General features: G+C 42.7%; 1 protein-coding gene across 4 annotated transcripts in view; it reads right to left on the minus strand.

Annotated features, from left to right (window-relative positions):
- GLI2 (GLI family zinc finger 2) overlaps positions 1-20,899 on the minus strand; it is a 191,430-nt gene extending 170,531 nt beyond the window's left edge. For 3 of the 4 annotated variants that reach the window (XR_007904456.1, XM_051786988.1, XM_051786986.1), the window contains exon 1: positions 20,163-20,271. The gene's annotated coding sequence lies outside the window, so the exon portion shown is untranslated. Of the gene's footprint in view, positions 1-20,162; positions 20,272-20,793 lie in introns of those variants that run through there. The other variant, XM_051786987.1, reaches the window with a different exon arrangement.
- Between the last annotated feature and the right edge of the window lie 5,223 nt (positions 20,900-26,122).

A 26,122-nucleotide genomic window follows, 5' to 3' on the forward strand; every position in this document is an offset into this window, starting at 1 on the left:
CCCAAAACTTGCTGTGGTTTATTCTGAGATACCCTTTCCCCCAAACACTTCCCTCGCTGTGGTCCAGGCTTGGCTTTGCAAATATGTACTTCACTAGTGCGGTTCAGAGAAGTTTGAAACAACAGTTAAAAGAAACCTGACCACGTTTGTGCTGTTCTCTTGAGGAGCACCTGGCTGGAAAGTCTGCCTTGTAAATGAGTAAGGCCTAAGTCTACTAACAGAGGTGCAAAAGTGTCATCAATCAATCTCCAGGAAAAAAAAACCCAATGATGTCTCCTGCAAATGCTATTAGCGACCCCCAGCTGCATAATTAAAATTCCTTTTTAAAATGGCCTTAGAAATAAGGTAGGGAGGATAACTGATATTCCTACACAGTAGTGAAACCAAACAATTTTTAAAAATAATTCTGGAGTCATACTGACATAAATGATTTATTTCTGCTGAATAAAAACCACTTAGATTAAGGTGGCAAACTTGAGGTAGCTTAGTGGTTATGCTGCTCTCCTGAGACGACGGGGCCTGAGCACACATCCACTCTTGGTCTGGATATGAAAAGTGGTTCAAAGCAAAGCTCTCCTCTCAGAAGTGTGCTCTCACCACAGCCCTCAGTGACGGGAAGGGCTGCAATGAAGACACAATTGTTTTGACATTTCCCCACATATGAAATTCCCCATGAAAAGCATCCACCAAATTAATCCAGTTCTGAGGAGACCAAAACTGCATTTTTCAGCAAGGAAAATATTCATCTCCATGCAGAGGAGAATGAAACCCTTCAGCAGTTCATTCTTCCCACAGACTGAGAGAGGATACAACTCAGAAATTTCCCTGAAGCATATGGACACAGACCTCTTCAGGGACAGCACAAGCAGTATGAAACACATTTACAAACAATTATAAAAGACACTTTCTGCTCTTGTCTCATTTATGCTCCAAGAATGCCAGTTCTTTAAAGTTTTCTGTCCTTCCGCTCTTCAACAGAATAGCCAAGTTGCTAGTGTATGCTAAGTGCTACAGCTGCATTTGTTTCTTTAATTACATGAATCTGCCATCTTCCCCGTGCTGAAGATAAACTACCATTTTAGTTGAGATACTCTAACTTGATTTACGTAGCTAGTTTGCCTAATTTTCTAATTTGCCCTTCTAGATAAGGAAAAGCAAAATGCATTCAAGACAGTTAATCCTAAGGATAGAGAGTAGAAAAATGAACCTTTCCTCAGTTACTGTGGAGGACATTTTAAAATGACAGACAATGCAGTGTGTTCTGCCAGTAGGAAAGTGATCCTCTGACCTTAGTTTGCATTTCAAGTGAAGTGAAAAGCAGGAGAAGAAATGGGAGTTTCTAAAGAAAAAGCTAAGGTACAGTATTGTAGATTTATAAAAGACCACAGACCATGTGCATCAAGGGGATCTTGTTTGTCCTGATTTCTTTGAAGCAAAGTGGGAGATTTCTTGGTTTTTTACGTAGAGCTGCAGAATAACTTTGATACCTATTCCACAGACCATAACTGAACTAACCCCCAAATGGTAATACTATGACATCCGGATGGGGAGAAGTGTGGGAGGTAAAAGAAGGTCCTGATCAAAGAGCAGACACTACTGACCCAGCTGAACTTTCCATACCAGCAAGGCCATCTGGGATGAGCTGTGGCTCAAGGAGCTGCTACACCCCTGCCCTCACCTCCACCGCCACAATACCAGGAGTCGCTACACACACCCAGATGTGGTGCACATGTGGAGAGGCACAGCAATTTTGATGTATGGTTTGCACGCCTCTGCATCAAATACATAAAACACCAAAGGTATGATTTGAAACTGTCCCTAATAAAGACTCTGGAAAACTCTGGCTTCTTAGCAAACAGGGTTGTGCCCTAAGTAGTGAGCAATAGGACTACTGCTGGAAGAGCATCCCATGGTCTAATACATCATACTGTCAAAAAGCTTCTCCCATTATTCAACTGAAATTTGCCTTCTCTTAAATTTCATCCCATTACTTCTAGTTACACCCCATTGTACCACTCTAAATAATTCTTCATAGCCTTGGTGTTTACACCCTTCAGATATTTGTAGATTTATATCTCAACCACCCCATTTGTCATCCTTTAGCCAAGTTATCTATATTCAGCTCTTTCGGTCTTCTCTTGTAAGTCAATCCCTCAAGCTCTCTTGTTACTTCTTTTTTTCTCCTGAACTCTCTCCAATTTGTCAATCTCTATTGTAATGGAGTGAAGCAGACCTGAATGCATTACATTTCCTGCAGTTACCAGTGTATGTCCTCAGTCCCAGCTGCCGCCTCAGCACAGGATGAGCAACCAAACTTTTTTTTGTGGTCTTTTTAGGTTACCAAAAGCAGCACATTTGCAAGATCTTCAGGCTCAGCTTTTGATTCTGGCGGATCCTGGTATCCCAACAGTTGCTGCATCTGAGATGTTATTCCTCTGGGGTTTTTTTCCCCAGATAGTCTAGATGTTCTTCCTACTTGTATCACATTTTGAAGTGATGTGCTGCTGCTTGCAAGCACAAATCACCTTTGCCAAACAGAGTCCACCAGCCATGCTGCTTCCAGATTTGACGGTTTTATTACTCCATCCAGGATGTCATGATGGAGCACCCCTTCACCAGGTGCCATCACAGAGCATTTCTATGAATCCACCAGAGACTTTCAACCCAGCAGGAAAGGGGACACTGCACCACGACCTTCCCACCTATGCACTGACTGGCGTTACATACGTCTGTGCTAAATCAAACACTCTGCCTTTTAAAACAGCCTGGATGGTCACAGAAAACACTCTGAAATGTGTAAAATGAAGCATAAACAGATTACATTCCTCTAACACCTGTGTTTTCATAAAGCCAGCGTTGTTCTTCCCCGTCCTGTGAACATGTCCTGCTGCACAGCTCTTCCAACAAAACTGTCTGGACAAATAAGGACTTCTGAAAATAGCTGATGGGGTAAACCCACAACTAAATGGGTTCTCAGTTGTGCAAGCACAAGCCATGCAGCAGGACAAAGGCCCTGGAGAATAGTCCTGGGCAGCAGAACTTGTGGCTGGGGCAGGCAATGAAGCCCCCTCCGGTGACAAGGGCAGACACCATGGAGGGAAGTGAGCAAAGTCACAGAAGACTTCAAACAGAAGAGTTGCCTTTCAGCTTTCCTGGCTCCTGCTGGTCTACCTGGAAGGAGACTGAATGCTTTTCCAGACTGTGCTCTGATCTAAGTGAACATCCCCAGTTCGAGAAGATGTCCCATAAATCTACAGTTTGGGCTTACAGCAAACGGACATTCACTTATCTTCAACACATTCACTCTGTCTCATACTAACACCATGTCTTCAACACATGACTTTTGAAGAGAAAAGCTATTTTGTATACCTATTAAAAATTGCATTTCCCTCCCTAATTGTAACTTCCACTTAGTATCTAAAATCATCAAGTCACAGTGCTGCAGACAACCATCTAATAAGGACTTAAACACACTCTACTATAGGCATGAATGATTCCTTCTGCTTTTAGAATTACATATACATTCAAGTTATTATAAAGCCCAGCTCTGTACAGATGTCAGCAAAGCAAAAGTCTTCCAAAACTGTGAAAAACACTGAGGTCCCGAAGCCATGTCAGAGATGCAGTCAAAGCCAGGTGGGACTGATCAGCTCCAGTTTAAGGCCCCCCTCCCCACAGCAGAAAGCATGATGGGGAAGGACAAAAGCTGACCCCTCAGGGAACAGCTAAAGAAAGCATCCAAAAACACACAGCAAGCTCTGGCAAGAAGTTTGCATTTGCCATCACTTAAATTAACAGCAAAGGAATCCCCAGGAGGGAGGAAATTTGGACTCTGTCCAATATGCAAGTGTGCTGCGTGAGGAGCTGTGGGGGGAAAAAGAGCCACACACAAGCAGTGTGGATTCAGAGGAAGCCAACACACAAACTGCCAGCAACCCTGAACCCTTATAAAGTGCAGGAGCTTGGAGTTTGGCTTGACTTGATGACTTTGACAGGTATCAGGAGAGAAGTTTATTGCAGATGATCTCAAACAGAATTGCCACTGTCAGTCGTCAGTTTGCCACGAGCTGTCTTTAGAAAACAAAGACTTTTATGTGTTAAAAAAAAACATATCAAGTGTCTCAAAAGTTTATGAAAACTGAAATAATCAAAAATATCACAGTTGGCAATATAACTAACATAACACTGGGAATAGTTCCCTTGCTATCTTATGTGCTGGACCTGCTATCAATTCCTACACAAAGTGCAGGTCACACTGACTTCCAGAAGACTCAAATCCCAGTCAGCACTCATTTATTTTAGGACAGAAAGGATAGCTGCTCTACTCTTCCATAATGGCCTAAAGAGTTATGATGTATTCTGGATTAAGTCCTTCTAAAACACCTAAACAGAAGTTTTTTTCCCCACAAAACTCATTACTAAGTTAAGAAGTAATTCAGTCATGTAAATTTAACTTAAGCTAGTAAATCTAATAACATCTTTCTAAAAGCAATAAAATGTTCAGACCTTAATCCTTTTAATTCACTGTTTATCCCCTTGGCACCTACACTATTTCTATTCTAGTCACTTTTGCTGTAATAAAAAGTTAATAAAAGCGCGCGAGTTGTCAGATGAGTTGCAGAACTAATGAAGACTGGTTTCCTACGGGTTTGGTGCCTTACATCCCTTCTTTCCCCAACAGTATTTACCCAAGCTGCCACCAGGTTGTCTGGGCATCTGTCTCTTTGTGACTCCTTCATGTCCCTTAACTACACATGAGCCAAGAGGCAGCACATGCTGTGGCTGGCTGTGAGCTAAAAGTGGTTTTGCACTAGCCCACAGGTCTAGCAGCAGAGAGCTAATAACTTCACATGCCAGCCTTCTCTTTTATTGGGGCACTGCCTCTTCTGCTAAAGATAATGAATTTAAGGCCAAGATCTCCCTTAAAAAAGCAGACTGCAAAAGGTCTATGAACTTCTACATAGTAATGCAATAGTTCTTCTAAGATAATCCGTGCAGGCATTGCTACCAACCAGAACCGTAACACATACACGTCCCACAAATGCCCCAAAAGTAAGGTGATCTTTGCAGACCACAAGAAGGGCTCTTTCAGATAAGGAAAGGGCAGGGAAAGCATTGCTTTCTCAGAAGCCCCATGGGAAATAACCAAACTTACAACCAGTTCTTTCATAAATCAAGGGGATCAGGTTCAGGTAGCTTCTCATGTGCCACCATGACAATGTTACAAAGGAAAGGTCTGTCCTAGCAATCCAAGTCCCAAACCTGGTGGACCTTTCCAGTCTATAGCAGATATCTCGAAGGGCCCCTGCATACTTGTATGCTGACAAAGCACAGTACATGTGTGTTACTGGCTGTCTATGGACGGCTGCAGGGTAAGTTGCTGTTCTTTTCTAATGCAAGCTCTGGATGGTTTCAAGGCATAGCTCCATGTCTAGCACATTAGTTTAAACAGGTCACAGAGATTCACATGAGAGGGAAACAGCAACACATAAGAAAACCCTCTCGGACACACATGATCTCACAAAGCAGTCATCAATCACTACCTCTTTGTTATGAATGTGGGATATACAGAGCAACCGTGCGCTCTCAATGAGGGTACCAGATCTACAAAATTTATATATATAAATTTATATATATAAATACCAGTACTTCAAAGGAACTAAGGCATGTGTCCTCAAGGAGCTGGCGGATGAAGTGGCTAAGCCACTGTCTATCATATTTGTGAAGTTGTGGCAGTCTGATGAAGTTCCCACTGACTGGAAAAGGGAAAACATAACCCCCATTTTTAAAAAGGAAGACCCAGGCAACTACAGGCCAGTTAGTTTCATCTCTGTTTCTGGCAAGATCTTGGAGCAGATCCTCCCGGAAACTAGGCTAAGGCGTATGGAAACTAAGGAGTGATTGGTGACAGCCAGCGTGGCTTCACTAAGGACAAATCAGCCCTGACAAATTTGGTGTTCTCCTACAGTGGGGTTACAGCATTGATGGGCAAGAAAGGAGCGACTGACACCATCTACCTAGACATGTGCAGAGCATTTGACACTGTCCTGCACAACATCTTTGTCCCTAAATTGGAGAGACAGATTTGACAGATGGACCACTTAGGTGATAAGGAATTGGCTGGATGGTCACACTCAAAGAGTTGCATTCAACAGCTCGATGCCCAAGTGGAATCCAATGATGACTGGCATTCCTCTGGGGCTGGCACTGGCATCAGTACTGTTTAACATCTTTGCTGGTGACATGGCCAGAGGCATTGAGTGCATCTTCAGCAAGTTTGCCAACAACATTGAGCTGTGTGGCGCGGTCAACATGCTGGAGGGAAGGGATGCCATCCAGAGGGACCTTGATGGGCTTGAGGGATGGGCCTATGTGAACCTCATAAAGTTTAACAAGGCCAACTTGTTAACATGACTGCACCTCAGTCATGGCAATCCCAAGCATAAACACAGGCTGGGCAGAGAATGGATTGAAATGAATGGATTCGCCTCAGCCCTGAGGAGAAATACTTGGAGGTGTTGGTTCATGAGAAGCTCAACATGACCTGGCAATTTTTGTTTGCAGCCCAGAAAATCAACCATATTGGAACAAAAGAAGTGTGACCAGCAGGTTGAGGGAGGTGATTCTTCCCCTCTACTCCAATATCTTTCTACCTCAATTCCATATGGTCCCCCCACCCCACTGCAGCCTAATCCACCCCTGTTCTCCAGCAGACTCCCCTGTGATACCCCTGGTGGGAGATGATCATCTTCTTCCTCTCCATAGACACAAGGTATACATTTCAACCGGTCAGGACACAGGAGTCACTCTCCCTTAGGCTGGTGGGCCCAGCATGGGCACTTACATGTCCCAGCCATATTTCTGCCAGTACAATACAGTTAGTTGCTGAGCCAGGTTTGAGCACTGCTCTTCCCCAGTGAACATGAGGAACTGGTGAGGAAGGAGGGCCCAGGCACAGCAGGAGTTGTCTAACCTATCTGTCAGAGACACAGCCTGGTGGAAACCCTACGCTTGCATGGGATGTTGCCAGCTTTTTTTCTGAAAACAGTACACTTCACCTTTCAAGCATCACACTCATAATTACACCTAAATGAGAAACACAAACTTTCTATTATTGTTTTCATAGAAAATCAGTAAATCTTTCATTTCTACTGGAGAGAGAGCTACAAGGCCGACACTCAAGACACAGGCTGTGATTCAGCATTTCAACATGGATTCAAATCTAAGCTTTTGAGTAGGGTAAGTATACAGACTCATTCAGTTGTCAGTATGGTTGCAAACTAGGACATCAGATGGCACATCCAGCATCTAAGGTCCCAGATTGGTGGAAACACCACCTACAATTACAAGGTGCAGCTGGATGCAGGCATTGCATAAATCCCACTCATGGCAGTGTTTAAAAAAGAAAAACAAAACCAAAAAAACGGAAAACTAGAAAGAATACAAATGAAATATGATGAATTTTCAGCAGAGGTCTAGCTAGCACACATAGGTGTGATGTACATATGATCCCTCATACTAGCTGCTCTGGTCTTCCCAGCCCTCACCATCTACCCTTTATCCAAATGTAACTCCCCAGTAGTTTCTTGCTTATTAGAGATGTGATCTGAAGTTCTACCACTAGGCCAATTCAAGGCTCTTTTCCGCAGAAACCCAAGCATCAGGCTTTCCCAAGTGGCCTTTTTTTTTCGTGCGGTGAACTTAATAGAGATGTTGAGCAAAAGTGCTGGCTGCTTCCCACCCCTGCTGAAATCAGGAGCAGACCTCCTGTGGAAGGCAGCCCCGGGGAGCAGCTCTAATGCAAAGCAGCCTTCGCCATTCACGAGAGTTGCAGCGCTGGGCTGCTGTTGCCACCTCTTCTGCCACGTTCATCCTGGCACCCTAGATCAGGAGGAGGAGTGACATCCCGTGGCCACGCTGCTGGAGTGACACACAGTACCTGGCAGGTGGCTGGACCCTGACCTCCCATCTGTAGGCAAGTTGGCTGTAAGTGGGAAAGTTCCATTGCTGCAGGTTGGGGGCACAGGCAGGGTGGAGGGGGACAGTTCAAAGGAACATTTTACAGGCAAATGCCCTGGGAGCCGCTCTCATCACTGGAGGAACCCAAGAGATCTGGATTAATTTGCCTGTTTGCTTTGAGTTTACTTCTTGTGACCTCGCAGTAAACCGCTTAACCTTGTAGGCAATAAAGTGAGATGCCAGCATTTTCAGCTCATACTATTCACACTATGCTCTAATCTAGTTTGCATGTCCAGTCCTGTCATTAGCTGGAGGAAACATTATTCCAAAACAGTAGAAAAGAAAGAGTAAAAAATTGTTTCTGGAAATGCAATGATTCCAATGGTAAGCTGTGGTGGTTCGTTATCTAGACCCACAGCCGAGTTAAACTGAAACATATTATATTTCACGAAAAAAAAAAAGTTTTAACCATATGTTTAGTCATTTGTGAGCTCTTGATCCTAACGCACAACATAAGCTGCAATATCAGTGTCAAAAGTGCCTGATTTAAAGCATAAGAGGCAGAGTTACATGAAGTCAAATTAAAATCACTTCTGCACAGTTGCAGGCAGAGACCCTCAGGTGGAGTGACAGGTACAGGGGAACACATCCTGAGGTCTGCACCGGATGGGGGGAAGAAGAAAATTTATTTCATTAGAAGTTTTTCTGTGAGATTGGCTAGGGAGAAGATGATATAGCTGTGGGGGAAGACTGAGACAGCTAAAGAATAACACATGGTATGCTTTCAAAACATACAGCAACATGTGACATTCGTCTGCAAGTCTGGCGCTGAGGAGCCTGTGGTCTGGCAGCAGGGAGAATTTCTGCTTTTTATTTCTTAAATCATCGCAGGCATTTGAACTAAACCCCCCACCTAACAGTCTGAGGGGAAGAACATAAAATCAGATTTTACGTACTGTACTTTCAGTCAGCCATTTTCTCAGCGGATTTTTATCCTCCAACTCAATTCCCACATCATTAAAGTGATGCTGTCTCTTTAAAACACAACGTGGTGCCGTGCCAAAGCCTGCAATAAGAATCACTGGCACCAAAACAGTCAAAGCACAGAGCTTAATTCTCTACTTAATAAGACAATTAAAGAAGAGTATTTGGATACAGCAGTCTGCAAGTACCAACACAGAGCACTGATGTCTCCAAAGGCATGTTGATCTGAAGGCTTTATCGGAAAGCATCTGTCACAACCAGATGCCATCAACACCTGAGAAAAGTGGGAAATAAAGTGGGTTAATGTGGCTGTGATACACACAGAGGTTTGCACTGCCCAAGTTCCTATTTGTGAGCATTTGAGAGAGTGCAGGATAGAGTGCCCTGATGTAAAAACACTTGTACATCAAAATAAACTAAAATATATGTACGCTCTGTTAAAAATACAGTCTTGTAGAAATTACCCAAATTACTATGGAATTAAAAGTGCTGTGCATTTTGTGTCTTCACTGCCATAATCATAGAGAGGCTTATAGGAAGGCTGTTTTTAAATACTGTGCTTTAACAGACGCTTTAATATACATGGATGAATTGAGGTACACAGACTAACACAAGCACCAATGATTGCTCATATGGAGTCTCTTGACCATATCTGTCTCTAAGTTCCCAATCAAATAATTCTCAGATGTCATCTTGCAGGCTTCATCCTGCAGAGCTGAACCAAAGCTGGAGAAAAAGATAACAGCAGCGATATAAGAACTAATTAGTCACTTGATTAGCTGGCAAGAAGACAAGGTCCTGCAGTTCTGTGACCTAAAAATGCCACCGATGACCTTAAAACTCCATCTCAAGGGTATCTGGAAATCTGTAACCTCCAGGGAGAGAGAGAAACGGGTGATGCCTAAATTCCATTAGCTCACATGAGATGTTGAAATAGCACAGACGTTAAGCCAAGGGTAGGTGTGACATTTGAAGCAATCAGGCAGCAAAAGAGCACCTGCAGCACTGCACTTTGTTTGAACTGCTACACCAAGGACTCCCAGTCCAGCCTACATGGGAGGTTCGTGGGGCAAGTGGTTTAGCACACCCAGAAGGCACATCAGGAGCACAGACCTCATCCTAGCAACTAACAACACATGGCAAGGGGAGGGAACCAAAACAGCAAAAAAAAACCTCAACTGTTCTCCTTTCCTTACAGCTGGGCTAACATGCAGCCAGCCCCAGGTGGCAGCACCTAGGCTGTGTCACACCTGGAGAAAAGGATGTCTGAAGAAAAAAGAGTCACTTTGAAGAGGACATCCTGAGTGGTTACCTTCTTCACTTCCACCAGAGGTTCCTACACTTCGCTGAAGATCTGATTCTGGTGAACCCCATGAATGCACTAGTTATTCCAATGCAGTGACAGGAGGAGGGAACAGTGATACCAGGAGGTTACCCTAGACTGCAGAGTTGCCTCTTCAACAGCAAAGGAGGAATACACCAAGATGACCAGGGTTAGGGGTCCCAAGTTGTTTTGTGCCCCTTTCCTTCAGCCTGAAAGCTGGAGCACATTGTCACCTGACTGCATGCAATGCACTAGAAGTTTCCAGCCTAATCTGAGGCAGAGCCTCCATGGCAAGCCATCAGATGGTGCGGAGGAACCCAAGGTGACCTAAAATGGGCCAGTCCAGAATGGGCAGCAGAGAGCAACACCACCTCACAGTCAGTGAGTTCCCCTCTGCCAAGCAAGCCCTGCTCATATCCCACCTTCAACAGCTTGGATGGAGTCTGGCTCCAGGGTGTCTCTCTACTCTGAGAAGAGATAAAAGGAAACAAATGCCTTGGCAAAGATCCTGCCATCTGTACCTTGGAAATGCCCTCTGGAAAGCAGAAGAGGAGGATCCCTCATCCTGTACACTCCTGGGAGAATGGTGCAACCTCCAGCAGCTGCCAGCACTGCCCCGTTTCATCCCCGTCCCCTTGACACAGATCCAGACCTGCCTTTCACCACCCACTTACCCCTGTTTGCTTTGTCCCAGAGAGATGAATTCACCTGCAGCACCAGTGAATTTCTCAGAAGAAGTCTAAAGCATAGTTTAAATTTTAGTAAGCCCTGCCAGAGGCCTTGGAGTAAAATGCAGAAGTAAGAACGTTTTCTCAAATAGAAAATGGAGATTAAGTATGCTGTAGCAGAGTCTGTAATTAGGTGCTTTGCTGAGATAATGCAACCCCAATATGTACAATGTTTTCCCTTTAGTTCCCTTTTCTCTAAAGAAAATGGGGAAAAGACCCCAACAACACACACAAATCAAAGATGAAAAAATTAGCCATGGACGTGGTTCAGTAACATAGGTACTATGCTTGGCCCCATGTTCCCTTATAGTTCTCAGAAGCCAAGAGCAAAGTTAGGAATACAGTTACTGCAGTTTAAAAAGAAATTTAACATTTCCAAATCTAACTTATTGTGAATTGAAATAAAACCTCAAAATGCCGAAATTCTCCACAAAAGGAATTCTAAAACAATCACTTGGAGTCCACTGGAAAAATCAATTGTATTGCTACTGTATTTCCTACAATGGAATTATACTTTAAAATTCTAAACAGAAACTTATTTCAACTAAAAGCCTGTTAAAGAATGAATTATACTTTAAAATTCTAAACAGAAACTTATTTCAACTAAAAGCCTGTTAAAGAATGAATTGTTAACACTCTCAGAAAAATCCTCCAGCTACTTTTTTTTTACAAAAATGACCCGATTTAGTAAAAGATTTTAGTGTTGATGACGCTAGATATTGGAATATGACTCCATCAACGAATCCTAGTCAGGAAATACCAAAGCTGGGGTTGCCAAAGCAACATAATTAACTTGATCACGGTACATACAGTATGTGCCACTTCCCAAGTGGCCCTTTAACACCCAGCTAAATCCTTGGCTTGAACAGCGCATCCGAATGAATTTCTCTCCTCTGAGTTCCTCAAGAACACAGAGCAAAAGAAGAAGTTGTCAGAATTACTAAAAGCCAAGTGCCACTCTGCTCCCTGGCCAGTGGTCCCCTGGGATTGAAGAGGTCAAGGACCAATTCTTGAGCCTACTCCCACAACTAATGGCTGTAGCAATCACAGAAACACATGGCGGAAATGTAGTTTGGAAAGATTCACTTTTAATTCACTAAGTTACCTAATTTAAGAGCTTTGATTCTTCTGTGGCATTATCAGTAAAATTCTTACTACCTGGACAGGGAGTGTTGGTGCTAACTAAACCTTGACCCTGGGGCCACAAACTTGAAAACCTGAATATGCTGTCACTAACTCAATGTGTACAATGTATCAAAAATAAGATTCCGTCTCTTCATTTGGGGAAGAAGGAAAAGAGAAAAAAAGAGAGAAACGTAAGAAACAGAAAAAAAATTGAGTGATGGGCTTTCAGCCTGTCATCAAACCACAGTGACCTCAATTTTTGAGAAATAAAATCAAAATCTATTCTTATCTGCAGAGATTCAAGATGTATTTATGTGTCAAACTTTCTCCCCTTTGTCCTTAGCCTTTGGGAAGCACACTAAAAATTATATCAAAGCCTGAAAACCCAGCGATCACATTCGCATTCACCTTTGACCCAGGATGCCTATAGCTCTCACCAGCTCCTCAGCTTATCCTCACTATACGGCAAAGGTGGCAGGTCTGGAGCACTTTGTAGCAAACTGCTCAGGATGAAATTAAGACCACTTTGCATAGCAAAATTGTGCTACCCTGATCAAATTTGAAAGGCCAAAAAACTTTGCTTTGGCAGTTTTCTGCTTCTTTGTGTCCATATAGGATGTTTTACCACCATCTTCCTCTCCTTACACACAAATATTTGATTATTCTCTTTGAAATGTCTCTGTAACATCTACAGGCATAGGATGCTGAATGCAAACACTGATTGATTCTTTCTTAGCCATCAAATGTGCTTACACAGCAACTACACACAGCAAATGCACACAAATCTCACATTTCATGTTTTAAAATATGAACATGCTGTGGTGGTGTTTTTTTTTTTACTCAAACATAATGAATGAGCTTAAATATTAGAACTTGAAATTATTAAGTAAATCATGGCACCTGTAAAGCTTCTATTTGCATAACATTAATTCATGATGGCATGTAAAACAAATTCATCATTCTCACTATATTGTAGTCTGATTTATGTTGGAATTGGAAAAAATAAAATTCTTGAGCACAAAATTATGTTGACAAGATGTACGTGCTCTTCGAAGCCCAAGATTTTTTTTCCGAAGCATCAAAACAACTAAATTATGGGAAAGAGGGCTGGGAGAAAGCATCTTTAAAAATGAATAACATACTAGCATCACACATACACACTCTCCAGTTATTAATGTCAAGCATGGTGAAGATACTCTAGAAAATCATTACCATTCATAGCTACTAACAGCCATTAAATTTCAATCAATTCAACTTAACACAAGTGTACTTCAGCAGCCCTTACAGTTCCTTATAGAGGTGGCTCAGAAAGTCCTGTCTGACTTATTGCATTGTCTACTGCACAAAGAGGCATTGCTGAGGATTGCTCTGAAAAGGAGTGATCTTGGTGTTGGGAACTGATGCTCTTTTAACACTGTTGCAATCAACAGACCTTGCTTTTAAAGACAGCGTGATAAAAGAACTCTAATAGAGCTCCACAGGTCAGCATGGAGGGGAGCAATATACTGATTCTAGCCAGGGATGCCACTTTCCAAGCTGAAAAAAAAAAATAAAATTGGTGGGATGTTTTCAAGGAGTTTTCAATGAATTTTAGCAACAGAATCAAACTGCTTAACACAGTGTGAGACAATTTCCAGTTGAACCACTTGCTTGAAGAGAATATAATCACTAAATACACAGGACATTTAAACAAAAAATGGATTTAACTTCCAAAGATGGATATTTAAAGCTCCCAGTAATGAATATAAGCCACAGCACTGTGATATTACAGCATCTCCTACTCATCTGAATTGCATTTGTAACACTCGAAATTTTTCCACTGCTACTGCAGGAATTAAGCTGCGCAGCTGATCATCCCTTGCAGATCCTGGGAAGAACCTGGTGGTCCTCTGTTGGGGGGTACTTGCCACCTCACGGCAGGGGTGAGGGACCCACACGGGTCCATCTCTGAGGGGCTGGACCCACACTGGCTTCCACTGTGTAGCAGAGCATCCCAGAGTAGGTATCTTCCTCTGGAGAGATTTCCTTAGTTTCATCTGAAGGAATTATCTACACTAAAATCCCACATTTCACAGAGGATGGAAGACTTTTTTATTACCTTTTTTTTCCCCTCAAACAGAAGCCCAGATTCTCCCAGCAGGGTTGATTGTGCTGGGCACAAAGTCCTTTCTCTAGTTTACAGACAGTTTAAGATTGCAGGTGTGTACTGCTACAGAACAGAGAGTCACTCCATGCACAGAAAAACAGATGCAGTCACAGATGTGCCATTACTGTAGCTGAAATTACAAGCTCCAGTACAGATTCCCTTTTGCAGCTTTTAGCTCACCCCCTAAAAGTATCAGCATTGATGCTACTATTCATTAGGAAAGTATTTGGGACTATTCTACAGAACTCTATGGTTTTCCTTCCCCTGGGATTTACACCTTAGCATTTAACACAGGGTAACAGCGAAGTTCTTTAGAATCAAGAAATACCCAAGAAATCTCTCAGGCAGATATATGCTTCATTTTAACTCATTTTCCTACACTTACAAGCTGCACTAAATGAAATGAAATTAATGTTAAAAGGGGCGTTTATTGAAAAATCTTCTAGTGACAGGTTCAGAAAGTGCCAGAGTTCAAGTAAATCGTTCCATGGAAAATGTTAGCAAAGCTTAATCATACTGGAAGCCACATTTAATTACAGCTTTTTAAGTCCATCTGGGAAAAAAGAAGAGACTTAAATATGTCACCTGAGATGATCTAGATACTGAAACTATTTGTAAGTTAACAAAAGCATTTGCATCACAAAGCGCTCTGGGGCAGCACCACGGCAAAGCAGATGTGTAATGAACAAGGATCACAGCACCAAAACAATCAGGACTGTAAATAACTACTACTAATCCGGAATCATTTAAATTTGGGTTTAATTGCTAGGCAGCAAATACATTTCATTCTTGAAGAGGCAAATGCTCTGCGGAATACACACTTAAAGGTATTTAGTGACAGAAGCATCACAGTCAAGAATCGGAATGTCAGGAGGACAGAGAAGAGCCAAGCAGCAGAGCTGGGGCTGCCATGAGTTCACAACATTAAACAAACTTTTCTCTGGAAGAGAATTAATAATGCAGCCATCCCCACTGTACGTACTGTAACTGCTGCAGAAGTGACACAATGAGGCACATGGGAGGCAAGAGGGTAGTGACTATAGAACAAAATTCAATCTAGTGGCTAATGAATAAAAAGTTCCTTTTATTTCTCAGTTGTTTTTGGTTCATTAAATTTTCCACAGATTTGCAGAGAAGAAAACGTGATCAATAAACCTTGACAAAAGTGAACATGTGAAAAAGGCGAGAGAAAGGCACAGGAAGATAAAAGTGATATCCCGATCACAGATTTCAGAGGCAGATGACCAGAGCTCTGGGCTGCTGAATAATCTGAATAGACCATCATTTCTTTACAGCCTTTTACTTTCTTTTCCCTGACTGTTGGAACTCTTCATTCAATACAATAGTAAATGCACTAAAACTTTTTTTCTTATGCTAATGGTCGAAATCGGGCGCTCACAGTTAAAACACACTTCCCACCAACTTGTTTTCTTTAAAAAAAAATAATTAACCTATTCAAGTTAAACTAAAATGTCAAAGACAGCTTAAGGCTTACTCTCACCATTCCTTAAAATTAATGGTTTTCTCCCCAGCAGATACAAAAAGAAAAGACTTGAATAAGGATAAAGCTGCTAGACTCTTTTCATATGAAAAAGAACACTTAGAAAGTAAAAAGAAATACATCCAGTACAAAGATCCTGGTACCTACAATTCTAATTTGTATTGTTTCCTCTTAGAATATTTATAATTGCAGAAAGGTGACAGCTGATCCCAAATAATTGTGAAACGATGAGAAAAGATTCACCACTGACTAATATATTTGGGCAGTCGTGCCCATGATAGTATCAGAAACGCTTCCACTCATTACAATGGGAGCCCAAGGGAGCCTATTTTCAATTTTTTTCTAATTTGGGTGTCCATTTCCAGGCACCAAGGCCTCTTTTTTCTGTGGTACTCAATATTCACAAATCCCAATCAATTTTCACAGCTCTAAACTTCTGAATTAAAGGACAACTTTCCTGCTCCCTTCATGCAACACATTTCAGCTTTAGTGTATTTGGGTTTGTTTACAGGAAGTTAAAGGGTATGGGGTGTGGTTTTACAGTAGTGAAGCATGAATGAAGCAAAGTTCTGTGGCCTCTCCTGGACTATACACATCTAACATGTATTCACTCCCAACTGGAACTGGTCTGTAGAAAATTAGATCTGATTACCCACTCCACTCACTTGTTCGCAAGGGAAACCTGCAGTTTTGCCTCATGAACTATCAAGACTACCATGAAAGATCCAATGGGAATTACTTCTACATCAAACACCAGTTTGCCATATATGGCATCTGCTGTAAACACAGGTCGAGAACTGGGCATATTGTATGCATACACACAAATGTATGTACATATGCATAGATATGCACAGGCAATCATGTACTGCTAACACAACATCTTCTTGCCGTCACTCATACCAGGATTCATTCTTTGTTATTTTTATTTAGTGTTGTTTTAATTAATTCCCAAATACCTCCTGTTGTTTTGGTTTTCTTTAAAAGGGTCCTGGCAACAGAGCTGAAGCAAACCCTAAATACCACTTAATGCTTTGTGGCAAGTTGTCCAAATGTGCAACTGTTTAAAATATTTACCCAGGTATATAAGGGGGTTGTGCAGCTCTTGAACAATGCCCTGGAATCTTTCCCATCAGTAAAAAAGAGGACAAAAAGCAGAGACCGCTTAACCTCAATGCCTTAGCAGCAAGTGAGAAGTGCAAATATCGCATTTCTATAAAGCCCTGGAAGCTTCATAGAAATAGAGTGGCAACTAATTAGTTTGATGCTATAGTCACATCTAATGTTCCTAAGTAGCTTCTTTGAAAAAACTCACTGCCTTGAAATCCTTGGCCAGATTATTAAGTGGAGGCTTTGTGATGGGGCAATAGATAGGTGTTTGCTGCACAAATATATACAGATTTTGGTGACTGCTTACTGAATCCATTGCCTTCACTAATCTGCACTGGAAACTTCACTATGAACAGAGCACTTCTCAGAGTACAAAAGCATGAAGTATCTGTGTACCTTTCAGACTACAGGGCAAACAACTGGTTTACAGTAGGCCACTGAAAACAGGGGGAGGCAGTTAACCAAGTGTCCTCCGTACTGAGAAGCAGAAAATGAGGATAATGAAGTTTCTATTAGGTCAGATGCTCTACCATATCCTTAAATAAAAAAGATGGGGCCAGAGGACTGGAAAACTCACTAGAAAAATTCAAACTCTCTCAATAGTAATAAAGTATCGGGAACACGAAAAACATATTTTCAAGTCATTCAACGCTGCAGCGATCACATAACTCTTTCCATATATAGCTGATCACATAGTCCCAGAGCCTGTACAGCTTCTATACAACTGTGCCACTGAAAGGGAAGTTGTGGTATAAACCTGTAAGATCATCAGAATCACAGAAAGTATAGTCAAAAATGGTTCTTTGACATAAAAGTTTAAACTGGTTTTCAAAACAATGACAAAAATCCTGGTCATTATATATAAGCAGCCAAAAGGTTGTCTTTTCTAAATGTGACTTCAGTGTTCAGTGTGACATTTGGGAATGCAGGCTGCTACGCACTGGATATCTGAGGTCAAGTTCTGCTCTCTTTTATCCAAGTATAACCTGGAGTAGCTTCAGTGAAATGATGCTAGATTTATACTGACATATGCATCTAGTTCAAATTCTTCAATGGCTCTAATTTTCTTTAATTGAATGACCTAACACAAATAGTATTTGTCCGTCTGTATACATCCTCTTTGACACACTGAAAAAAAAAAAAAAAAGAAAAGACATTGAAAGGAAGTTGGAAACAGTCCTCGATATCTGTTTTCCTTTGAAGAACAGCAGTTGCATTTCTGGGCACTTCAAAGTCACATACTTTAAGCAATAACAACATTCAAGATCAAGTGAATCTTACCTCACCTTGCTTTTAAGATCAGCTCTTTCACAAACACACACCAGAGACTAGATATACACATACTCATAGATTAACAAGTTCATCTTCAGTGAATCAGGCACTTTTCAGTGCTACAGACAGGTCACGCTTTCAATCAAATGACAAATTTCCAAGAGTTGTTTACAGTGGAAAAGCCATAATGAATTTCATTCACTTCTTAAAAGTTGTCAGTTTTGCAATAACATTCAATATGACATTTTCATTGCAATTCAAAGTTTGACAGGTGTCAACATTTCCTCAAGTTCCAGCCAAAATACAAATTACCATATCCGCCCATCAGAAAAGTTGAACCAAACCAATTCACCAACTGTAGTTCCTGTATGCAGCAATTCTGTATTTCAAATAGCCCAGGAACATAAATAATTGTTTAATTATTTAGCAGGATCCTCTTTTCCAGGTGAATGTAGTTTATTTTCTAGTGAAGTATATTAGGTTTAGAACAAAAAAACAAAAAAAAAGCCAAAAAACCCCTCAACCTCCCCCCCAAAAAACCTCGAAATCTCCAAAGCTTTTCTTAAAGCAAGGCGGCTAGAACAAACAGATCAAATCAGCAGGTCTTGTAACAAATCAGTCTATTCCACTTCTGTGTATTTTGAATTTCATGGCTTATTTGCTTTACTTTTTTGGCATCAACTCCACAGTGCAATGCCAATGCAATATTTGTTTAAATGCCGTTTTATGCACATGCTAGTCAAACGCTTACTTTCAAATTCTTGTACATCCCAAGAGCCTCAGTTGCAAAAAAAAAAAAAAAAAAAAAAAAATATTAAAAAAGAAAGTCAAGGGGATTGGCAGGGGGTGGACAAGTTTTTACAACTAGTCCCTCTACCTGTGGCTGTAAAAATATAAGCACGATGCGCCAATAAAATGCTAATTTCTATACGCACAAAGTTTTCCAGCACCTGAAGCAGCACGAGAAGCGAGGGTTCTGCCCTAGGCAGACACAAGTTTCGCTGGCTCAGCCGGCGGTGCCCCCCCCACACCAGGACATTTGCTCACTCGGGACATGCACCGGGAGGCCGAGCCCGGTGCCCTCCCGTGTCCCGGGCCCGCGCAGGGGACATCGCTGCGCGCACCGCACCCGCGACGGAGCCGAAGCCCCGACTCGGGAAGTTTTGAAGCCCAGGTTAACTAGATGAATAAATAAATAAATAAATAGCCCGTAAACATCGGAAAAGCCGGCAGCAGGACCACTGATAAATCATCCTAAACCCTCGCGCGGGAAAAGTCAGGTTTCCCAGGAAATGATGGCAATCACTTGAGGCAGAAAAGGCATCTAGATGAGCCCATCTCCCTCCCCTCCTCCCTGATTGTTTTAAAGCCACCGAGTCCAGAGGAAAAACTCTCAACTCTCTAAGTCCTTAATAGGATTGGAGTCCGGGTCTCTCCAAGCCGCTCCTCATCATGCAGGGATCAAGTTGCAGCAGGGAATTTTTTAAATTCCTCAGCAAATATACTTGTCGAAAGATTGCCCCTCCCGGGGGAGAATGACAAGAAGGAGAGAGGGTAACTTAATTTTTCTTTTTCTTTTTTTTTTTTTTTTTTTAAATAAGGCAAACTCACTGCTGGTTTTGGGGAGCCCTGCTGTCCTCCGGGACCCAGGACAAGGCGGTCCCGGCAGCGGCCCGCGGCTGGGACTGTCACCGCAGCCCCCGGGAAAAACAATGGCCATGGAGACACAGTCCCAGAGGGGTCTGGACGGGGAAAGGGGGGCGCACACCGGACATACGCGCGGCCGCATCCTCCCCGCTCACCTGCGAGATGGGGGGGGGAATACACGCGACGGGCCCCCCTCGGGCACTCGCTGCGAGGAGAGACCCTCACCAAATTTGTACCCCCCTCACCGTCCCCCCTCTGCCCCCCCCTCCCCTCCCGCGCAGGGCAGCTCCGACAAAAGCGGTAGAAGAGGGAAAAAAAAAAAAAAGAATAAAAAGCACAATGAAAAGACACAATAAGCAGCAACTTTACCCGAAAAGCGGAGCAGCAAGTTTTCAGCAGGCGAGCGGTTGCCGCGGAGCAGCGCTGCTCCTCCGGACCCCCATCATAAACTTGGGGGAGGGGGGCGTGGGAGGGACCTTCCCTCCGTCCTTCCCTTTTGTGCCTCTCCCCCCCGTGCTCCGCTCTGCTCCTCGCCAAAAGCTGCCGCGGATGCCGGCGGCGGCGCGGCGTTTTCTCCGCTGCTGCCGCGGAGAAGCTCCGCGGAGGCGGGCGGGGAGGGAGGGCTGGGGAGGGCCGGGGGCGGTGTGGAGAGGTGCGGGGCGGCTCCTGCAGCCCATCAGCCCGGGCCGCCCGCGGGACACGGTGCGCACACGTATACGTACTTTATATACATATACATATATATACACACATATGCATACACACGGGATGAAGTTGAGCAGCCTGCAGGAAGACGCTGGAGCGCTTTCAAGCCCTGACATAAGAGGACAACTGGCTGCAGGGTCTGTTTTCCCCCCTGCCCTTTAAGAAAAAAAGGGGAAATCTAAGCCTTCCCATCCTTTAGGCGCGGGAGCAGCTCACCGCTCCGGATTCTCGCTCTCTCTCTCCTCCCCCCAGCCTCTTTCATCCCGGATCGCCCCCTCGCCTTGGCGAACCGCACCATTTTGGGTGTGGGGCTTTCTGGCGGGCGCGGTGGGATCCGCTCCGCCGCCCCGGCCCCGCCGTTCCACCCGGGAGCGGGCCGGCAGCCGACAGCCCCTCCGCACTCCGCTCAGCTGGAGCGCATCTGCAGCGAACCCACACAAATCCCCCTTCCTCGGGGAAAGCCGCCCTCCTCCTCGCCGAACAGCAAAAGTTCGGCCTGTGCGGATTCGCCCGCGCAGAGGCGGGGATGGAACTGGGGGTGGTTTTCCTCCAACTTTGGTGGTTATTTTCCTTTTTCCCCAGGAGTTTGCGCGACTTTTCAAGCCCCCGCCCCGGCAGGGCTGGGGGCAGCAGAGCTCTGCGAAACATCTTCGTACCGCGGCCATATCCCTGCGGGAGCCAGCGCCCGCACACGGGCGGCTTTACCCGCCAGGAACATCTTTTGGGGAAAAGCATTCATTAAAGACTGTTCCCAAAACACGATAAGCGACCTCACCGGAGCACGATAATGTAGGTTAATCCTCGTGGTTTGGGACCGAGGCTACGAGGAGGGGAAGAAGAATCTCCAAGAAATGCCCCGCTCCCACCCCAAGTAGTTTTGTTTTTGCACTGATCTGGTGCATTAACAGTAGCACCAATGAGAAACGCAGCATTTTGAACTTGGGCTTCGGCCAAGCTGGGCTTGTTTTTCGATTTGTTTTGGTTTCTTTGACTATGGAATTTAACAAAAGTTTAAAACACAACCAGATGTTGTTGGGGAGGGTCACCGCGCTGTACCCCAGAGCAAGCTCAAACTCGCCGTATCATCAGGGTATCTGACTCCGGCAGGATTATGGCCAGTACCATGGCAACCGCATGCCACATCAGCCCCCAGCTTCACTTTCAGTCCCTTGGGCAGTGTTAACATTTGCCAGTGGATTTGCCCGACACGCAGCCCAGGTCCGGGCAAGTGGAAGATGAGCATAAACCACTCAGCCTTTCTCTTTTAGCCTCTGCAAAGCAACCTGGCTGGACCACTCCATACTAAAATTTTAATCCTAAAACCTGCTACCAATTTGTCTGAAAATTTGCGTATGTCCTTTTTTCCTTTTTTTTTTGGATGGCATTAGAAGGCTGACATTTGAGGGTGACAACTAGCTCCTCACGCACCCTCAAATCCCATTTATTCCATTCAGATAGCTTGGGGAGGACTGCGACGCAACAAGTTGTTTTGCTGACCACCAACACTGGAATGTTTTTTTGGTCAAAGTCTAGCATTAATGTGCACCCACTCTCTCATCCAAAAAAATCCCTTTCCCTCTCCATGGCACACATGCACTCTGTGCTGGCACAGCAGCACAACCTTACCCCATGGAAGTGGATAATTCTGTGCTGAGAGGAGTTTCATTGCACCTACTACTGATGAGCACCATGCAAAGGCAAGGGGGCTTTGGTTACCAAAAGTAGGAACAAAACAAGTCTTTGATCTCCAAAAAACAAAGCCTGCTTTTATTCCCAGGTTACTTTACAGGGGAAAGATGACCTGGCAGCTTGGGAGATGGGCTAGAATAAGAGGTTTTTGGATGGATCAAAAAGACAAGCTGGCAAAAAATTAACTCTAGATATGTTCTAAATTCCTGCTGCACAGTTACAAACACATGTACAATTCAGACTGTTGGCTAAGAACATATTTAAAATCAAAAGAAGGAAGCATTAAAGGATCAATTCAGAGTTAGGTAAAGAAGGACAGTTTTCCCTTCTAGAATTCACACATGTCAATCCTTTAGAAGATGGAGATTTTTAAGCCTGAATGGAAACTCCTCCTTTTTGTCTGAAGGATGACGGCTGGTGATGGCTGGAGTTTTTTAAGAACTTTGAGTTGGCTTTTACATTATCTGCCTGCTGTAGCTCATCTATCCTTCCCTCTCCTGCTCTGCTCATTGAACTGCCCTCTCTTAATCTTCCATAGGTGTCTGAGATTAAATAGACGACAGAATGACTGACATTTGGTATACATAAAAGAACCAAAATATGAACAAGGGGTCAAAGTGCAAATCTTCCCTCTGGTCTTCCCTCCTGCTCTTGTACAACTTGATAGGGATGAAACCAAGTAGGGATATAAAGATATATGACAACGTGCACTGACTATACCTTGTTGTAGCATGAGCATGAGGATATAGAAGATACATTCCAAAATGTGCAGGACTAAGGAAAGAGGGTTTTTTAATCACAATTTTAGAAAAAAAGCTCTCACAATGATAAAAGAGTGACATACCACCAGGTCCAGGATTGCTAGATCCAGGTCTGGGATCTGTCCCACTTCTGTTAGGTCAATGGAAAAAATCTGGAAGTTAGACTAGCCTCAAAAGGCACAAATGTGGCTGTTAAAATGTTTTATACGGTTCTGAAAGAGAGCTGTAATTTTTTATTAAAGTGCGTCTTTAAAGAAAATTGTTGAAAAACCAATGGGGGATGCTCCATTCTGTTCTGTTCATGTCTATAGGACTTATTTCTATAAATCTTCATAGATCCTTATGATAAATTAAAAGGCCCATTTGAATATTCCAAAGGATACTCACAGGTAAAAGCTACCAGAAAAAAAAAAAATCACATTTAAATATGTTTCTCTTTTTGAATGTAGAAAATAATTACATGTGGGATGATCACTAGGAGATAGAGGCCTAAAACCATGTTTCACGCAACTCATATCTTTATGATGTCTGGTTTAAGTCCAAGTGGGAAGTAACACATGAGCAGTTCTGCCCTGATTTAAACAGCTGTACCAGCCCTGGGGTCAATGAAGTTGCACTGAACCTGAATGCAACTCGTATCTATTGAATATAATTAATCACAATGATATTTAATGAATTAATAATGTCATGTGCAATGCTGGCTCAGAATTTTACTAGGAGAATGGGAAAGATTTTTAGCACAGTACATTACCTTCTTTTTTTTAAAGTCGCCCTGTTACCTGAGGGAAATCGTAACTGTGGGTAGACAGTGAGACAATACTCATGGGGATGATATGCAGCTCTGATTCCTATCTCCCTCCATGTATGTGTTGTTTCTTGTTTAAAGCTTCAGTGTTAAGTTTCTCAAGGCAGGTGCCATCTTCCTGCATTCTACATTTTGATTAAACCTTATTTTATTTTTCCTCTCTCCAAAGTATAACTTCAATGCTAATTTCCTGATAGTTGCTGCGTGGGTTGGTTTTTTTTTGTTTTTTTTTGTTTGTTTGTTTGTTTGTTTGTTTTTTGTTTTGTTTTGTTTTGTTTTTTTTTGTTTTTTTTGTTTGTTTTTTGTTTTTTTTTTTTTTTTTCTGGTTGTTGTTGCACTGGGAGGATTCGCTCTTGCCAGGTTTAATCTATATTGGATCATGAATATTTAGTTAATACCATAAACTCCTCAAAGGTTTTTCCATTATTACAAAATGATACTTCCATGCTACATCAGCAAAAGAGGCAGTACTCTTATTTACTGCAAAACTGGCCTGGAAACCTGCCTTTCATTTCAGAGAGCATGCAAGATCTTATTCAACTTTAAACACAAATTGAAATGCCCCGCTAAAACAAGACCTTATACACACGACTACATACACTGGAATTACTGTTCGTAAAATGATAAGCAAACCATTTGAACGGGCATTCACCATGAACTAAGGATATACATGCCATCCATTACCTGTCGTAGCAGAAGGACAGAAGCTTCTTCAAAATGCACAGAACCCGTCATGTCTGCGCAGTTTTCAGGAAGTGTCACACTTGTGGCTACTCTTGCCAGACCCAGCCTGATGTTGGACGGTCAGAGGTCCCTTCTCCCACTCAGGTCTGAAACAGAAAACACAGTTTGCTCTAAGAGTAGCAACTCCAAGCTCAAACACCCAAATTACAGAAAGTTTAATGTGAAAAGCTCAGGTATGTGTTATGTCTCTTACAGTGTTCCCAGTTGTAGAAAAGCAGCAGTACATCATGCTTATGTGGAGAAAGGAAAACAAATGACACTGCAGAAGCATTGCTCTTTGGCGTGGATGTGAAAACAAAATGTGCAGCTTCTGAGGGATGGTCTTTTCTCATGAGACTTTGCAGTTTCCAATTCTTTATTTTTCTTCTCCCTGCCCTTCTAACTGCAACCCCCTCTGCCAGCCAGGAGATAGGCCACAGGGCTCTACTTGCCTGAGAATTTGAAAAAGGAGGGCTCCTTCTGGAGAAGAGAGCAGGGAGTGGGATGCACATAATACTAACTGGGATACCTGTAAGTGGCATTGTGTGAAGAACTGCAAACAACTGGAGTTGGCAACATGCAGAAAGCGAAACTCGGCCATTGATATGAAGTTAATGAGATTTGTTGGAAGCTATGTTTATATTTCATGAGGGGAAACTAAGGAGAAGACTTCTCATTCTACTCCAGGAAGAGAAAATTTGTTAGGTTTTGCAGAAAAATAGAAATCCCTGTCAGTACAAAAACGTATAATCTGGTGCTGCACACATTATACTACATTACCTGTACACACTGTGTATCAGTGTATATATACTGATGAGTTATTTGCACTGATTTGCACTGATGTCAGACTGCTGAAACATTATCTATTGTGGCCAGTGACTTTAGTAAAAGTTTTTGCTTTCCCCCAGCCAAAAAACTTTATGCATTTAACCTTTATAATTCTATAAGTATTAATTAGGATTTCTAATGCTTCTTCTTTATCCAAGGCCAGATAAAGAATCCCTGGTAAAGCTGGAAAGGAAATCCCAATTCATAGACCCAAATTCAGTCTACTAGATAATGCTGTCTCATGAAGAAATCCTTTGTCAGAGCTTCTTTCTTCTGCCCTGATTTAAGGGTATATAAATCATTCAAAACCATTTCACCTTATTTACTTTTGTAAATCACTTTTCTAAGTCTTTTGGAGGAATTACAAATCTTCTAGATGGCATTTCAGCAAAAGCATGAACTCTTGTGCTAGTCCTAGTTTTAGGAGGCTGTAAAGGAATAAAAGGATTAGAAATAAAATATGACCATATCATCCACATCTCAGAGTTGTTGTGTACTGAGGGCCCCTTTCTCAAGATAGCATCTCCAAGGGTTGCAGAACAATAGTCAAAGTTTCAGAAAGGGCTCCTGTTTTTCAGTATTCAAATTTTAAGAGATTGTCTGCCTTCTTTGAAAATGCGATGTCTGTGAGTTATCTCGAATAAGGCATCCAAAATACACATCCTTTACTGTAAATCTTGACTAACATCTTGTGGTGATGGCAAAGAATGTGGACACAGGTGTATGAAACTGCTGCCTGAACAGCATGAAGTGTCTGAAAACTCTATCAAGCCAATGTGAATATCCATTACATTTGTTGAATAAATGAGTGACACCAA

This window comes from Manacus candei, unplaced genomic scaffold, assembly GCF_025592945.1.
Source record: "Manacus candei isolate 608988 ecotype Guabito, Panama unplaced genomic scaffold, ASM2559294v1 h1tg000023l, whole genome shotgun sequence".
Taxonomy (NCBI): Eukaryota; Metazoa; Chordata; class Aves; order Passeriformes; family Pipridae; genus Manacus; species Manacus candei.